The sequence below is a fragment of the Pan paniscus genome, chromosome 5, assembly GCF_029289425.2.
Source record: "Pan paniscus chromosome 5, NHGRI_mPanPan1-v2.0_pri, whole genome shotgun sequence".
NCBI lineage: Eukaryota > Metazoa > Chordata > Mammalia > Primates > Hominidae > Pan > Pan paniscus.
The window spans coordinates 49,044,796-49,056,401 of NC_073254.2; the positions used below are offsets into that span (position 1 = coordinate 49,044,796).

Consider the following 11,606-nt stretch of genomic DNA (forward strand, 5'->3'; position numbering starts at 1 on the left):
CCAGACACCCTGAAACCTGGAGCAGGGTCTCAACCTCCTTGGCACTCGGTTTCCTGTACTGTAAATGGGGGATAATATACTACTCCTTCTGGACAGATGAGAGAAAAGTGGAGATTGTATTTGTGCACACTCTCAGAAGGATAGACAGTAGTCCCAGGGACGGATGTGAGGGTGTGAGAGAGGGCTGCTGGTTTTTATCATGGGGATGTGTATGATACCCCCACAGCACTCACTGCTGCCACAGGACAAAGTCCTCAACCGACATCGATGACCCTTGGCTGCAGGATCCAACCCCAACCCCCACAGCCACTGCCCCTTTCCCGAGGCAGGGACAGGGGGTTAAGCAAGTTACCTCCCGTCTCTGAGTCTCAGTCTTCTCAAGGGTCAGGTGGCGATGAACGTTCTCTATAGACTGTCCGTGTGAAGCTCCAGGGAGCTCCTGCCTGAGAACACGCATGGCCTGTGCAGGTGAGGCATTAATACGTAATAACAGCATCAACACCTTCAACACTGAGTTCATTCCATCTTCTTAAGGGCCTCAGAGGTACTGTGTCCAGAGACAAGGTCGGGAGCTGCAGGACTTGCAGAAGGAGAGAATTCAGGGAGTCGGCCAGTGTCCTTCCTTCCTCAGCACCCTGGGCATCTTTCTCCACCAAGAAGGATGCTCAGGGCATAGCGGCTGTGCCCTGGTGGTGAAAGGGCTGCTTGTCCCACATAATCAGTTTGGGTTTAGGGCTGGTTTCCCTCCAAGCCCAGACAGCTGCCAGGAGGACCTGTCCCGGGCACGGAATTTTGGGGTGTGGGGCGCCCTGCCTGCCTTCCCCATTAGATCTTGGAGTTTACCACTCATCTGCACACCCAGGGCCCAGCCCACTAGGGAAAACTGTGAAGGGGGCCATAGTCCTGGACCCTTGGCATTTGCTGGGTCTCTGGACCCAGCAGCTCCTCTGAGCAATCCCGGTACTAGGGCAGGACTCCCCCACACCCTGGGATCTCTCCTCCCTTCTCCAGGCTTGGGCTGGGCCCCAGGCTGAGGGCCTCAGTCCCTGACATCTGAGTGTTCCATCTGAGCTGTGATCTGAGGGGTCCTCCCCTGCCCCTTGAGGGTCTACAGCCCTGGGTTTCCTGGCCCCTTTCCTGAGGGCTACCTTCAGTACACATTTCCCAAGTGCTGACTGCACACCTGGTGCTCCCTAGCCACCTGCTTTATCTCTCCCATGCTAAGCTGTTCATCTTCTTGGCACCAAGAGCCTGAAATGATCTTTAGGTTTGGTCTGTGCAATGCCTGTCTCTCCCCCATCAGAATGTCAGCACCTTGGGGGCAGGGACTGGGCCTGGCTCGTTCACTGTTGTCTCCAGCTGTGGGCAGCAGTGCCCCTCAAATCAGCTTCCTAGAGAATCCATACCTGCTTCCGGTCCCTGCTGAGTAGGGAGAGTGGGGGCGGTGGCAAGGCCCCACCCCTCCGCCCCCCTCTGGGGGATACCATAGGTTGGTGTTCTGAGTTCTCCAATCTCCTCCTTTCACCTGAGCAACCCTGGGGAGTTTCTGTTACTGGCAACCCCAGCAGGTTAGATAATGAGCTATGGGCTCCTTACCTAGCTGGGGTGGGGTGAGGGTAGAGGGCCCCAGAGGTGGAGAAAACAGCATGAGTTTTATTTTTGCTTGTTTTTTTGAGACCGAGTCTTGCTCTGTCGCCCAGGTTGGAGTGCAATGGCGCGATCTCAGCTCATTGCAACCTCCGCCTCCTGGGTTCAAGCTATTCTACCTCATCCTCCCGAGTAGCTGGGATTACAGGCGTGCACCACCATGCCCGGCTAATTTTGTATTTTTAGTAGAGACAGAGTTTCTCCATGTTGGTCAGGCTGGATGTGAACTTCCAACCTCAGGTGATCCACCCACCTCAGCCTCCCAAAGTGCTGGGATTACAGGCATGAGCCACTGTGCCCGGCCAGCATGCACTGTTTTTTGTTTTTTGTTTTTCCCACCAGAAACACGTGCACTTTATTGAATGCCATTGTAGAAAAGTGCGTGAAGATAAAGGGCTGATACAGGACTGGGCTCCGGGGGCGGGGCGAGGTGGAGTATGTGGGATTCAGGTCATGGGCAGAGCTCCTGGCCTGGATGATGCCTCCTGATCTATCGATAGGCTTGGAAGATCAACACCCGGATGATGATGAGCAGAATGGTCATGAGGATGTCCACAATCAGGGCTCAGATGTTCAGGCACTTGGCGGTGGAGGCATAGGCCTGGGCCCCAGTCAGGTCACCAACCATCTTCCTGTCCCTAGACTTCATGGAGTAAGCAAATGCTATGAAGCCCAGGCAGCAGGGGTTCACGAAGAGGGTGTTGAACAGGGATCAGATGACACGGTCGGGCACGGAGGTCTCGCTGCGGCTGTGGATCACGGTGGATGTCGGGGAGCAGGATTGTGGGGTGCCCTCAGCACAGCCACCTCGTGCTCCTCCTTGAGCATCTCATAGTTGGGGGGGATGGCCGCTGTTGACAGGAGAGGAGAAGGTTTGGACAGTGTGGTTCATGGTGTCCAGCGAAGACCAGCAGTGGTCAGGTTACTCGGATGGTTCTCAGTGGGCCCTCCCTTTCCCCAGTAGTTTCATTTTCTCAACAGTTTCCTCTTCCTGGCATTTGTCCAGCATGCAGTTTTTAAGATTAGAGATGGAAGAGTACAGGGCATGTGTAGGGAAGAGAGTGCTAGTTGCCTCCCCAGTATCTGTTTTCTTCTATTTTAAAAAATTATTTATTTTTTTAGAAATGGGGTCTTGCTCCATTACCCAGGCTGGAGTGCAGTGGCACCATCATGGCTCACTGCAGCCTCTAACTCCTGGGCTCCAGTGAGCCTCCCGCCTCAGCCTCCTGAGTAGCTGGTACTACAGGCATGTGTCATCCCGTCCAGCTAATTTTTAAATTTTTATTAGGGATGAGGTCTTGCTATGTTGCCCAGGCTGGTCTCAAACTCCTGGATTCCAGTGATCCTTCCTCCTCAGCCTCCCAAATGCTAGGATAACAGGTGTCAGCCACCACACCCGGCCTCCTTTTATGGATATAATAATGACAGCATTTCTTGCAGATGGAAGGAACAAGTAGCCAAGTTCTGGCCCATGGGATATACATGAAAGTCATCAGGTGGGGATTCTAAGACAGTTCCTTATAAAGGGACTGATTCAGTCTTTCTTCTGTGTCTGGAATGGGGATGTGATGTCTGGAGCTGCAGTAGCTGTCTTAAGGATGGAAGCCAGCCCTGTACATACCCTCAGACTTTACATCTAATGAGGGAAAAATAAATCCCTATCTTGTCTAAGACACTATTGCTCAGGACCATGCTACTTGCAGCTGAATGCAATTCCCAAGTGACTCAAGAGGGTCTGTCAGGCCGGGCGTGGTGGCTCACGCCTGTAATCCCAGCACTTTGGGAGGCCGAGGCGGGCGGATCACAAGGTCAGGAGATTGAGACCATCCTGGCTAACATGGTGAAATCCTGTCTCTACTAAAAATACAGAAAGTTAGCTGGGCGTGTTGGTGGGTGCCTGTAGTCCCAGCTACTCGGGAGGCTGAGGCAGGAGAATGGTGTGAACCCAGGAGGCGGAGCTTGCAGTGAGCCGAGATAGCGCCACTGCACTCAAGCCTGGGCGACAGAGCGAGACTCTGTCTCAAAAAAAAAAAAAAAAGAGGGTCTGTCAGTATCTCCTTCTTTGCCCTCTCCTTTGCTAAGATGGTCTTAGGTGACTATTTCTCCTTAAGGGAGGCTTCTGAGAAGCAAAGTGAACAAAGGGAAGGGAAGTGGCTGAGATATGGAGCCAACCCTTATGAGGAGGTCAGGAGTACTTAGGAGAGAGGTCCTCCAGAGATGACCCAGGCCTCCCACTTGAGTGTACAGGAAGGGTGGAGGGACCCCAGACTCAGCTGTCATCCACTATTCCCCTCAAAAATAAATTTGCAGATGAACATGTAACATACGAGGCACAGTCAGATCTCCAGTAATGTTACTTATCCTCCCAAGTACACATAGCCAATATGTGAAAATGCTTGGCGGGGTGTGGTGGCTCAAACCTGTAATCCCAGCACTTTGGCAGGCCAAGGCAGGTGGATCGCCTGAGGTCAGGAGTACAAGACCAGCCTGGCCAACATAGCAAAACGCGGTCTCTACTAAAAATACAAAAAATTAGCTGGATGTGGTGGCGCATGCCTGTAATCCCAGCTACTTGGGAGACTGAGGCAGGAGAATCACTTGAACCCAGGAGGCGGAGGTTGCAGTGAGCCGCGATCACGCCACTGCACTCCAGCCTGGGTGACAGAGCAAGACTCCAGCTCAAAAAAAAAAAAAAGAAAGAAAAGAAAAAAGAAAATGCTCAAAGGTCCATAAACCATGCCAGAGTTTCCCCTATTGCCACCCTTGGGTTAGAGCCCTGGACTGATGCTGTGGCAGCCCTGGGGTGAGGGTGACCAGGCCAGAGGCATCGCTGTGGAACTGTCAGGCCCTGTGACCAGACCACAGAGGTGGTCTGTGGCTCCCCACCTCTGGGGAGGGATGGCCACAGAGGCTCCCCCGCTGGTAAGGACAGGCCTGCGAGGACAGAGAGGGCTCAGGTGGACAGGGCAGCTCTTTATCTAAACCTCATATCATGTGGGTGAAGAGACGGCCCAGAGAGGGTGAGTGGCTCCTTCAAAGTCACACAGCACTAAAGGCAGGACAGGTGCCAGAATCTGTATAAAATCCATAGTTGGCATCTGAATACAATGGACACCTGCTTTTTTGCTTTGTTTTGGCTGTTCTTCTTGCCTGAAATGCTCTTCTCCCAGATATCCACGATGATCGCTACCCTCAGCTGCTTCACACACCACCTCAAACATCACCTTCTCAGTGAGGACCTCCCTGACCTCTCATTTAAAGTTGCACTCCCAGCCAGATGTGGTGGCTCACTCCTGTAATCTCAGCACTTTGGGAAGCCGAGGTGGGAGGATTGCTTGAGGCTAAGAGTTCAAGAGCAATCTGACCAACACAGTGAGACCCCAACTCTGTTTTTATTTTTTAAATTTTATTATTTTTTGAGATGGAGTCTCACTCTAATGCCCAGGCTGGAGCACAGTGGTATGATCTCACCTCACTGCAACCTCCGCCTCCCGGGTTCAAGCGATTCTCCTGCCTCAGACTCCCGAGTAGCTGGAATTACAGGCGCGTGCCATCACTCTCAGCTAATTTTTGTATTTTTAGTAGGGATGGGGTTTCACCATGTTGGCCAGGCTGGTCTCGAACTCTTGACCTCAAATGATCTGCCCACCTCGGCCTCCCAAAGTCCTGGGATTACAGGCATGAGCCACCACGACCAGCCCCTGACTCTATTTTTTAAAAAGGTAAAATAAACGATTAAAGTTGCACTCCCAACTCCCCTTTTCTTATCTTCTCTTGTTTCTCCCTATCATCTTTCATCACCTGATTTGCCATATGTTTTACTGAACATCAGTTCCATGCTGCAGGGATTTTTGTTTTTGTCTGTTTCACTGCTGTATCCCCAGCACCTAGGGCACTGCTGGGCACAAGGAAGGTTAAGTCCGCAATATATATTTATTAACAGAACAAATAAATGAGTATCAACCTTCGCCAATAGTGTTACCACAGGTGAAGGGCACAATGAAAATGCTTGAGTGGCTTCTTCTAGTGCAGAAGTGTCCTTGAACGTATAACCCATCCCCGTGGACACACTGTGCTCTGTGTGCCCGTCGTGTCCTGTACCCGCTGCCCCAGGACAGGAGCTGCAACCCCTGAGCTCACAGACCTTGCTGATCCTTTATGAACCAATACGCACCCTCAGAAGGGCACGGTTGACAAAATATGTGCTGCTGTTAGGTGTCTATTCATTGTCAAATACTCAAAAGTAGCTATGAATTCTAAAAGAAAATCTGCTTAGAGAGGAACTAGCAAGACATCTTTGCTCAGGAGTGAGGCCTATAAGGAAAAATCGAATATCCCGCTCTAAAAACTAGAAACAAGCCTTGTGTGAAAATGCTTTGTGATGTGCTGTTTCATATCACAGAATGGAACCTGTGTTTTGATTCCAAGGTTCGCAACACTCTACAAAGCTTAAATTTTCTCTGCTGCTTTCTTTGTAGAAAAAACAAAGGCTGCTTTTCCAAGCCTTTGTGATCATGGCCCTCTATTACTGTGAGGCGTGCACACGTATGTTACTGGATATTTATGTTATGTAGTGGTCTGAAGTCAGAGAGCTTCAGTCTGGCCACTTAGTGGGTGACTACGGGGCTGAGCATCAGTTTTGCTAACCTAATAAATGAGAATAAACATGGCACTTATCTTATCAGAATAACAGCTCCTCTTGTGTGAGCTGTTGACCAGGAGGGCACACTCAGGAGCTGCTGGGGCTCTGGGCATGCTCTAGATCTTGACCTGGGCAATGGTTATGCAGGGCGTGCATAGGAGAGAAGTCATCAAGCTGAGCCTGTAAGTTCTGTGTTCTTTACTGTATGTAAATTATACCTCAATAACAAGGAAAAATTAATTCTTACTTCTGGAGGTTGTGAAGATGGAATAGAAAGAACGTAAACTATGCCTTACGGAAAAAGTTTTAAAATGACTATACAGTGTGAATGTGTCCGTGTATGAATGTGTGAGCTTCTGTGTGGTTGGTGTGAGATTATGTGACCCTGTGGGTGTGATGTGTCTGCGTATGAACTAAGGTAATGGTAATGAGTGTGCACCTGGGTGTCAGTATGTGGATGCACATGTATTGCATGTGCCTATGTCCCCATGTGAGGAGTGCACAGAACTGCACAGGTATGCTGGATTACATGCTTGTGAATGGCTGTGTGCATGTGCAGGTATGTGGAGGCTTCTGTGCTCTGAAACCACACGTTCTACACAAGACAGAGCCTGAATCTCAAGCCAGTGGTTCTGGGACCCAGCTGTGCTCCTCACATGAAGTAAAGTAGGGGCTGGCTAGCAGCAGGGTGTGCTCCCCGCCTCCCCCTCACCCAGAAGGAAGCAGGAGACTGAAGGCCTGGATAAAGTTTCCCAGCTCCCTCTCCCTTCCCACAGCTGCAACTTCTCAAAGATGCAAATTACCCTCTGCTCCATGCAAACCAGTCCTGAGAGCCAAGGTTGCTTCCCCTCAGGCCCAACCACTACCACTATGATTGGACCCCACTGGACCCTAGCTGCCCAGCCTAGGGATGGGAGCCAGCTGGAGTCAGTTCCTGTTTCCCAACCAGTCACTGATGTTTTTCCCCCTGGGGTGCCTTGGCTCTCCCTGCTGGCTCAGGTATTGTGGAGAAAGCCTGGGCTAGGAGTGGTCCACACAGACTGTGGGACTCTGGGGAAGGTAATGCTGTCTCACCTTTGGGGATGCTCTGAATAGCGACTGTACTATCCCAAAACACTGGAGCAAGGCCTGGCTCTCCCAGACCCTCCTGCCTGGCATATTTGCTGTGGGGCTCACTCACAGGACCCTTAGCCTACCTGGATTCCCTATTGGTGCTCACTTTTCCCATCTCCTAGGTCCTGTCTCCCCATCAGGGACATGTGTCTTCATCAGCCCTGGATGACGTACATCACGGGGCCCAGCAGGGGTTCAGCACACATAGAGATTCCCTCCCAACCCACCCTGACAACTCCCCCAAACCCACCACCTCTCTGCAGGCACCCCCGACCCCAAGCCTTCATCTCCATGGCCATGGGCCCATGGTTAGAGTGTGCTCAACTATCAGGAAGCTGAAATGTGTGGGAGAGAGGTGGGAGAAAGCAGGAGGAAAAGTGAAGAAGGCTGGGCGTATTGGCACACTGTCTGTAATCCCAGTGCTTTGGGAGGCCGAGGCGGGAGGATCACCTCAAGCAAGGAATTCAATACTAGCCTGGTCAACATAGTGAGATCCCATCTCCACAAAAAATTTTTAAAAATTAGCTGGGCGTAGTGGAGTGTGCCCGTGGTCCCAGTTACTTTGGAGACTGATGTGGGAGGATTGCTTGAGTCAGGCGAGGCTGCAGTGAGCCGTTTGAGCTGTTTCATGCCACTGTACTCCAGCCTGGGGTGACAGAGAAAGACCCTGTCTCAAAAACAAAAACAAAAACGGAAGGAAACAGCATGAAATCAAGAGCTGGAGGTGTCTGGAAGGTCTGGGTGCTATTCGACACCAGCAAATATCATGTTGGTGGTGCCCACCTGTGGCCCTGGCCTCCATTCCTGGCCCTGGTACTTACACAGGTCCTTGTGGACACCTGGATGCAGATGTGTTGGCTCCTGTACTCCACTCTCAGAAGTGGTAAACCACAGTGGTCAAAGCAGTTCTCAGGCATAGGTTTTTGGGCTTTTTTTTTTTTTTTGAGACGGAGTCTCGCTCTGTCGCCCAGGCTAGAGTGCAGTGGCGCAATCTTGGCTCACTGCAACCTCTGCCTCCCGGGTTCACGCCATTCTCCTGCCTCAGCCTCCCGAGTAGGTGGGACTACAGGCCCCCGCCACCATGCCCAGCTAATTTTTTGTTTTTTAGTAGAGACAGGGTTTCACCGTGTTAGCCAGGATGGTCTCGATCTCCTGACCTCGTGATCTGCCTGCCTCAGCCTCCCAAAGTGTTGGGATTACAGGTGTGAGCCACCACACCCGGTTGGGCTATCATTTTTATCCACAGGTGCATCTGTGACCCCCCCACCCCTCTCCAGGAGCCCCTGACACTATCTGGGGTCTGAGCTGAGCCATTTGAGCTGGGGTGGGCAGTGTCCACCTCCAGAAATCAGGACAGTACTGCAGAAGGCAGGCCCCCAGTCTCTTCTTCATTCAGCAAGCGTGTATTGACACTCCACTGCCTGCCGTTGCTGAGTGCAGCCTCCTCTCCTTAAGAGTAAATCAGATCTCCTCGACCCTCTTCCAGGATGCTCCTTTCCTGCATCCCTGTATCCCAACTCCCACCCCAAACCAAGAAATATTCATAAAGCAAGGGTCTGCCTCAGAGAAGAGCTGTGGTCCGGAGAGAGACCCCTGAACAGGCTACAGATTTTTTTGATTCTGCCTCCCAAACGCCCAATGTCCCAGTCCCCTCTCTTTGGGGGCCCAGGCCTTGACATCTCTGGCAGGTCATAATATAACAATGGTCACCCCATACTGGATACTTATCATGTACCAGGTATATGATGATAAACATTTATATGATGGTTTTAATTCTTATGATACTTCTGGGGTAGAAACTATCCTCATTTTACAGATTAGGACATTGAGGTTCTGAAGCCTACATAAACTGACCACAGTCACATGGCTGGTAAGCAGCACAGCCTAGATTCAAACTGCAGCTCACCCACCTGGGTGGAGGGCAGAGGCAACACTTGTCCTTGAGGAGTGGGAATTTGGGAAACCATTGCAGGGGAGGCCAGGCCAGGGCAGTGTTCATCCTTTTCAGGTGAGGTCTGGGCCCCATGGTGCCCTCTGCTGGCCATAAACACACCCCCACACCAGCTGAGGCGGCCATGTTCCTAGCACCCCAAGGACCACTCATGCTCCCACAACGTGGCTCGGGGCAGCCATAGCCTGAGACAAGGATTTCCTCACAGCTCGGCTGAAATTCCTCCTTGGCCCTTGCTGTGTCCCACTGCCCCATGACTGAGGTGGGAATAGGGTGCAGAGGGGGATGCCTTGGCTGCTCAGAGGCACTGAACCGTGGCACCCCAGCCCATCAGGGATCCAGGGTGTCTCGATTGTTGACCAGGGCTGGGGCTTGGTGCAGGTGAACATGGCCTCTGCAGGGCTTCTTTCCTTAGGCCCCAAGGCAGACACAGTCCCCCTCTTTTCTCATGCTTCTCCCTCACAGCCCAGCAGGAGGAATTTCTAGGATTTGGCTCCAGAGCCCCAGACTGGATCTTGGGAGGAAGGACCACAGGAATTAAACTAGGCCCTACTGGGGCTCTGGCTCCACTCCTCCATGCACTTGCAGCCTCGTTCCTGGGTGGTGTCACCCCTGGCCTGGACACCATCCATTCCCTCATGTACTCCATAACCGTCTGCTGTGACCAGCAGGGAGTGTGTGGGGGCAAAAGAGTCTAAGGAAAAGGACAGAAGAGAGGTCAACTGCAGCCAACAGAGCTCTGAGTCTGAGGAGGGGTCTTCTTGGTCAGAGATCCTTGCAGAAGGAGTTGGGGCAAAAAGTAGGCTTTGAGGGAGCAACAGATAAGGTCCAACGTTTCACTCCTTTGATAACCTCAACCAGTGCTGAGGCTTTAAATTCCATCTCCGAGGACTCCCCCACCCCGCCCCTGAGCTGCAGCCTTGTATATCCATGCTGCCAGCCCAGCCCAGCCCCTTCCTTGGATGCCTGCTGAGCATCTCACACTGAACAAGTCCAAAAAGAATTCCTGATTTCTCCCCTCAAGTCTGCTCCCCATGTGGTCCTGCCTCTTAGCTAATAGTAACTTGTCAATCTAGTAAGTAGATCTTAGTTGCTTGGGCCCAAATCTCAGGGGTTGTTTCTCTCTCTCTGCTCATCCTCTACATCTAACCCATCAGCAAATACTGTTGGCTCCACTTTCAGAATGTAATGAGGATCCAACCACTTCTCACATCCTTCGCTGTCACTCCCCAGGAACCACCTTACTAGTTTATCTGCATCTACCCTTTCCTCTACAGTTTATCCTCAACATGGCAGCTAGGGGGATTCCAGATGTGCTCCTCCCTCTGCTCACAAGCCTGCAATGGCTCCCATCTCACCCAGGGTGAAAGCCAAGGCCACTTCAGTCACCTCAAAGCCCCATACAAGCTGACCTCTTCAGCGCTCTGACCTCATCTCCTGCCCCATGCAGGACCTCTGCACCCGCTGCGCTCTGCCTGGAGGTTCGTCCCCACTCGAGGTATTCACAAGGCTTAGTCTCGGCGTGTTAGTTAAGGCTTCCCCGACTGTCCCGTATCAAATAGTTATCCTCTCTTCCTCATCAGAACTCCTATCCTTTTTCTCCATAGTACCTGTCACGTCCTGACACACTATATTTGTGTTTCTTGTCTGTCTACTACAACTAGAACACAGCTCCATGACGGCAGGGGTTTTTCTTTTTTGGTTACTGCTATATCCCAAGCACCTGGAATAGTGCCTAGCACATAAATGATGTTCAATAAGTGAATGAATTAACTAAGTGCCAAGAGGCAAGGGTGGCAATGCTCTCCCAGGCCGGGCTGGGGCAGTAACTGGGAAGCCCCTATTCCCTGAGGCACTGATCTCCTTTCAGCCTCTCCAGTACACTGCCCTCTCCCATCTTCCTGCAGGCTGTTTCCTCCAGCCCTGTCCCATCCTCCCATTCTTCAGGTCTCAGCTTCAGTGTCATTTCCTCAGAGAGGTCTCCCAGACAGCCTTGGACTAAGTTAAGGTCTCCTACTCCATGCTCCCCAAAGCAGCTTTACTGCCACTTGTAAGGAGTCCAGACACTTAGAGGTGTTAGTTGCTCACAAACTGAGCACCAGGCTTATCTGCTCTTGATTGCCTCATCTGGACGGCTGTGGATTAAATGAGGTGATTCATATAAATAAATTGTTGAATAGGAATTGGCCAATAATGGTCAGGCAATATTGCCACAATTACAGTGGATACTCAGACATTTGTTGTTTGTGACAG

The 11,606-nt window shown here is 51.6% G+C and overlaps 1 protein-coding gene and 1 pseudogene across 2 annotated transcripts in view; both read right to left on the bottom strand.

Moving 5' to 3' along the window:
* ILRUN (inflammation and lipid regulator with UBA-like and NBR1-like domains) overlaps window positions 1-11,606 on the bottom strand; it is a 154,513-nt gene that overhangs the window by 30,032 nt on the left and 112,875 nt on the right. The gene's annotated exons all lie outside the window — the stretch shown is intronic.
* LOC129397952 (interferon-induced transmembrane protein 3-like) lies at window positions 2,123-7,591 on the bottom strand (annotated as a pseudogene).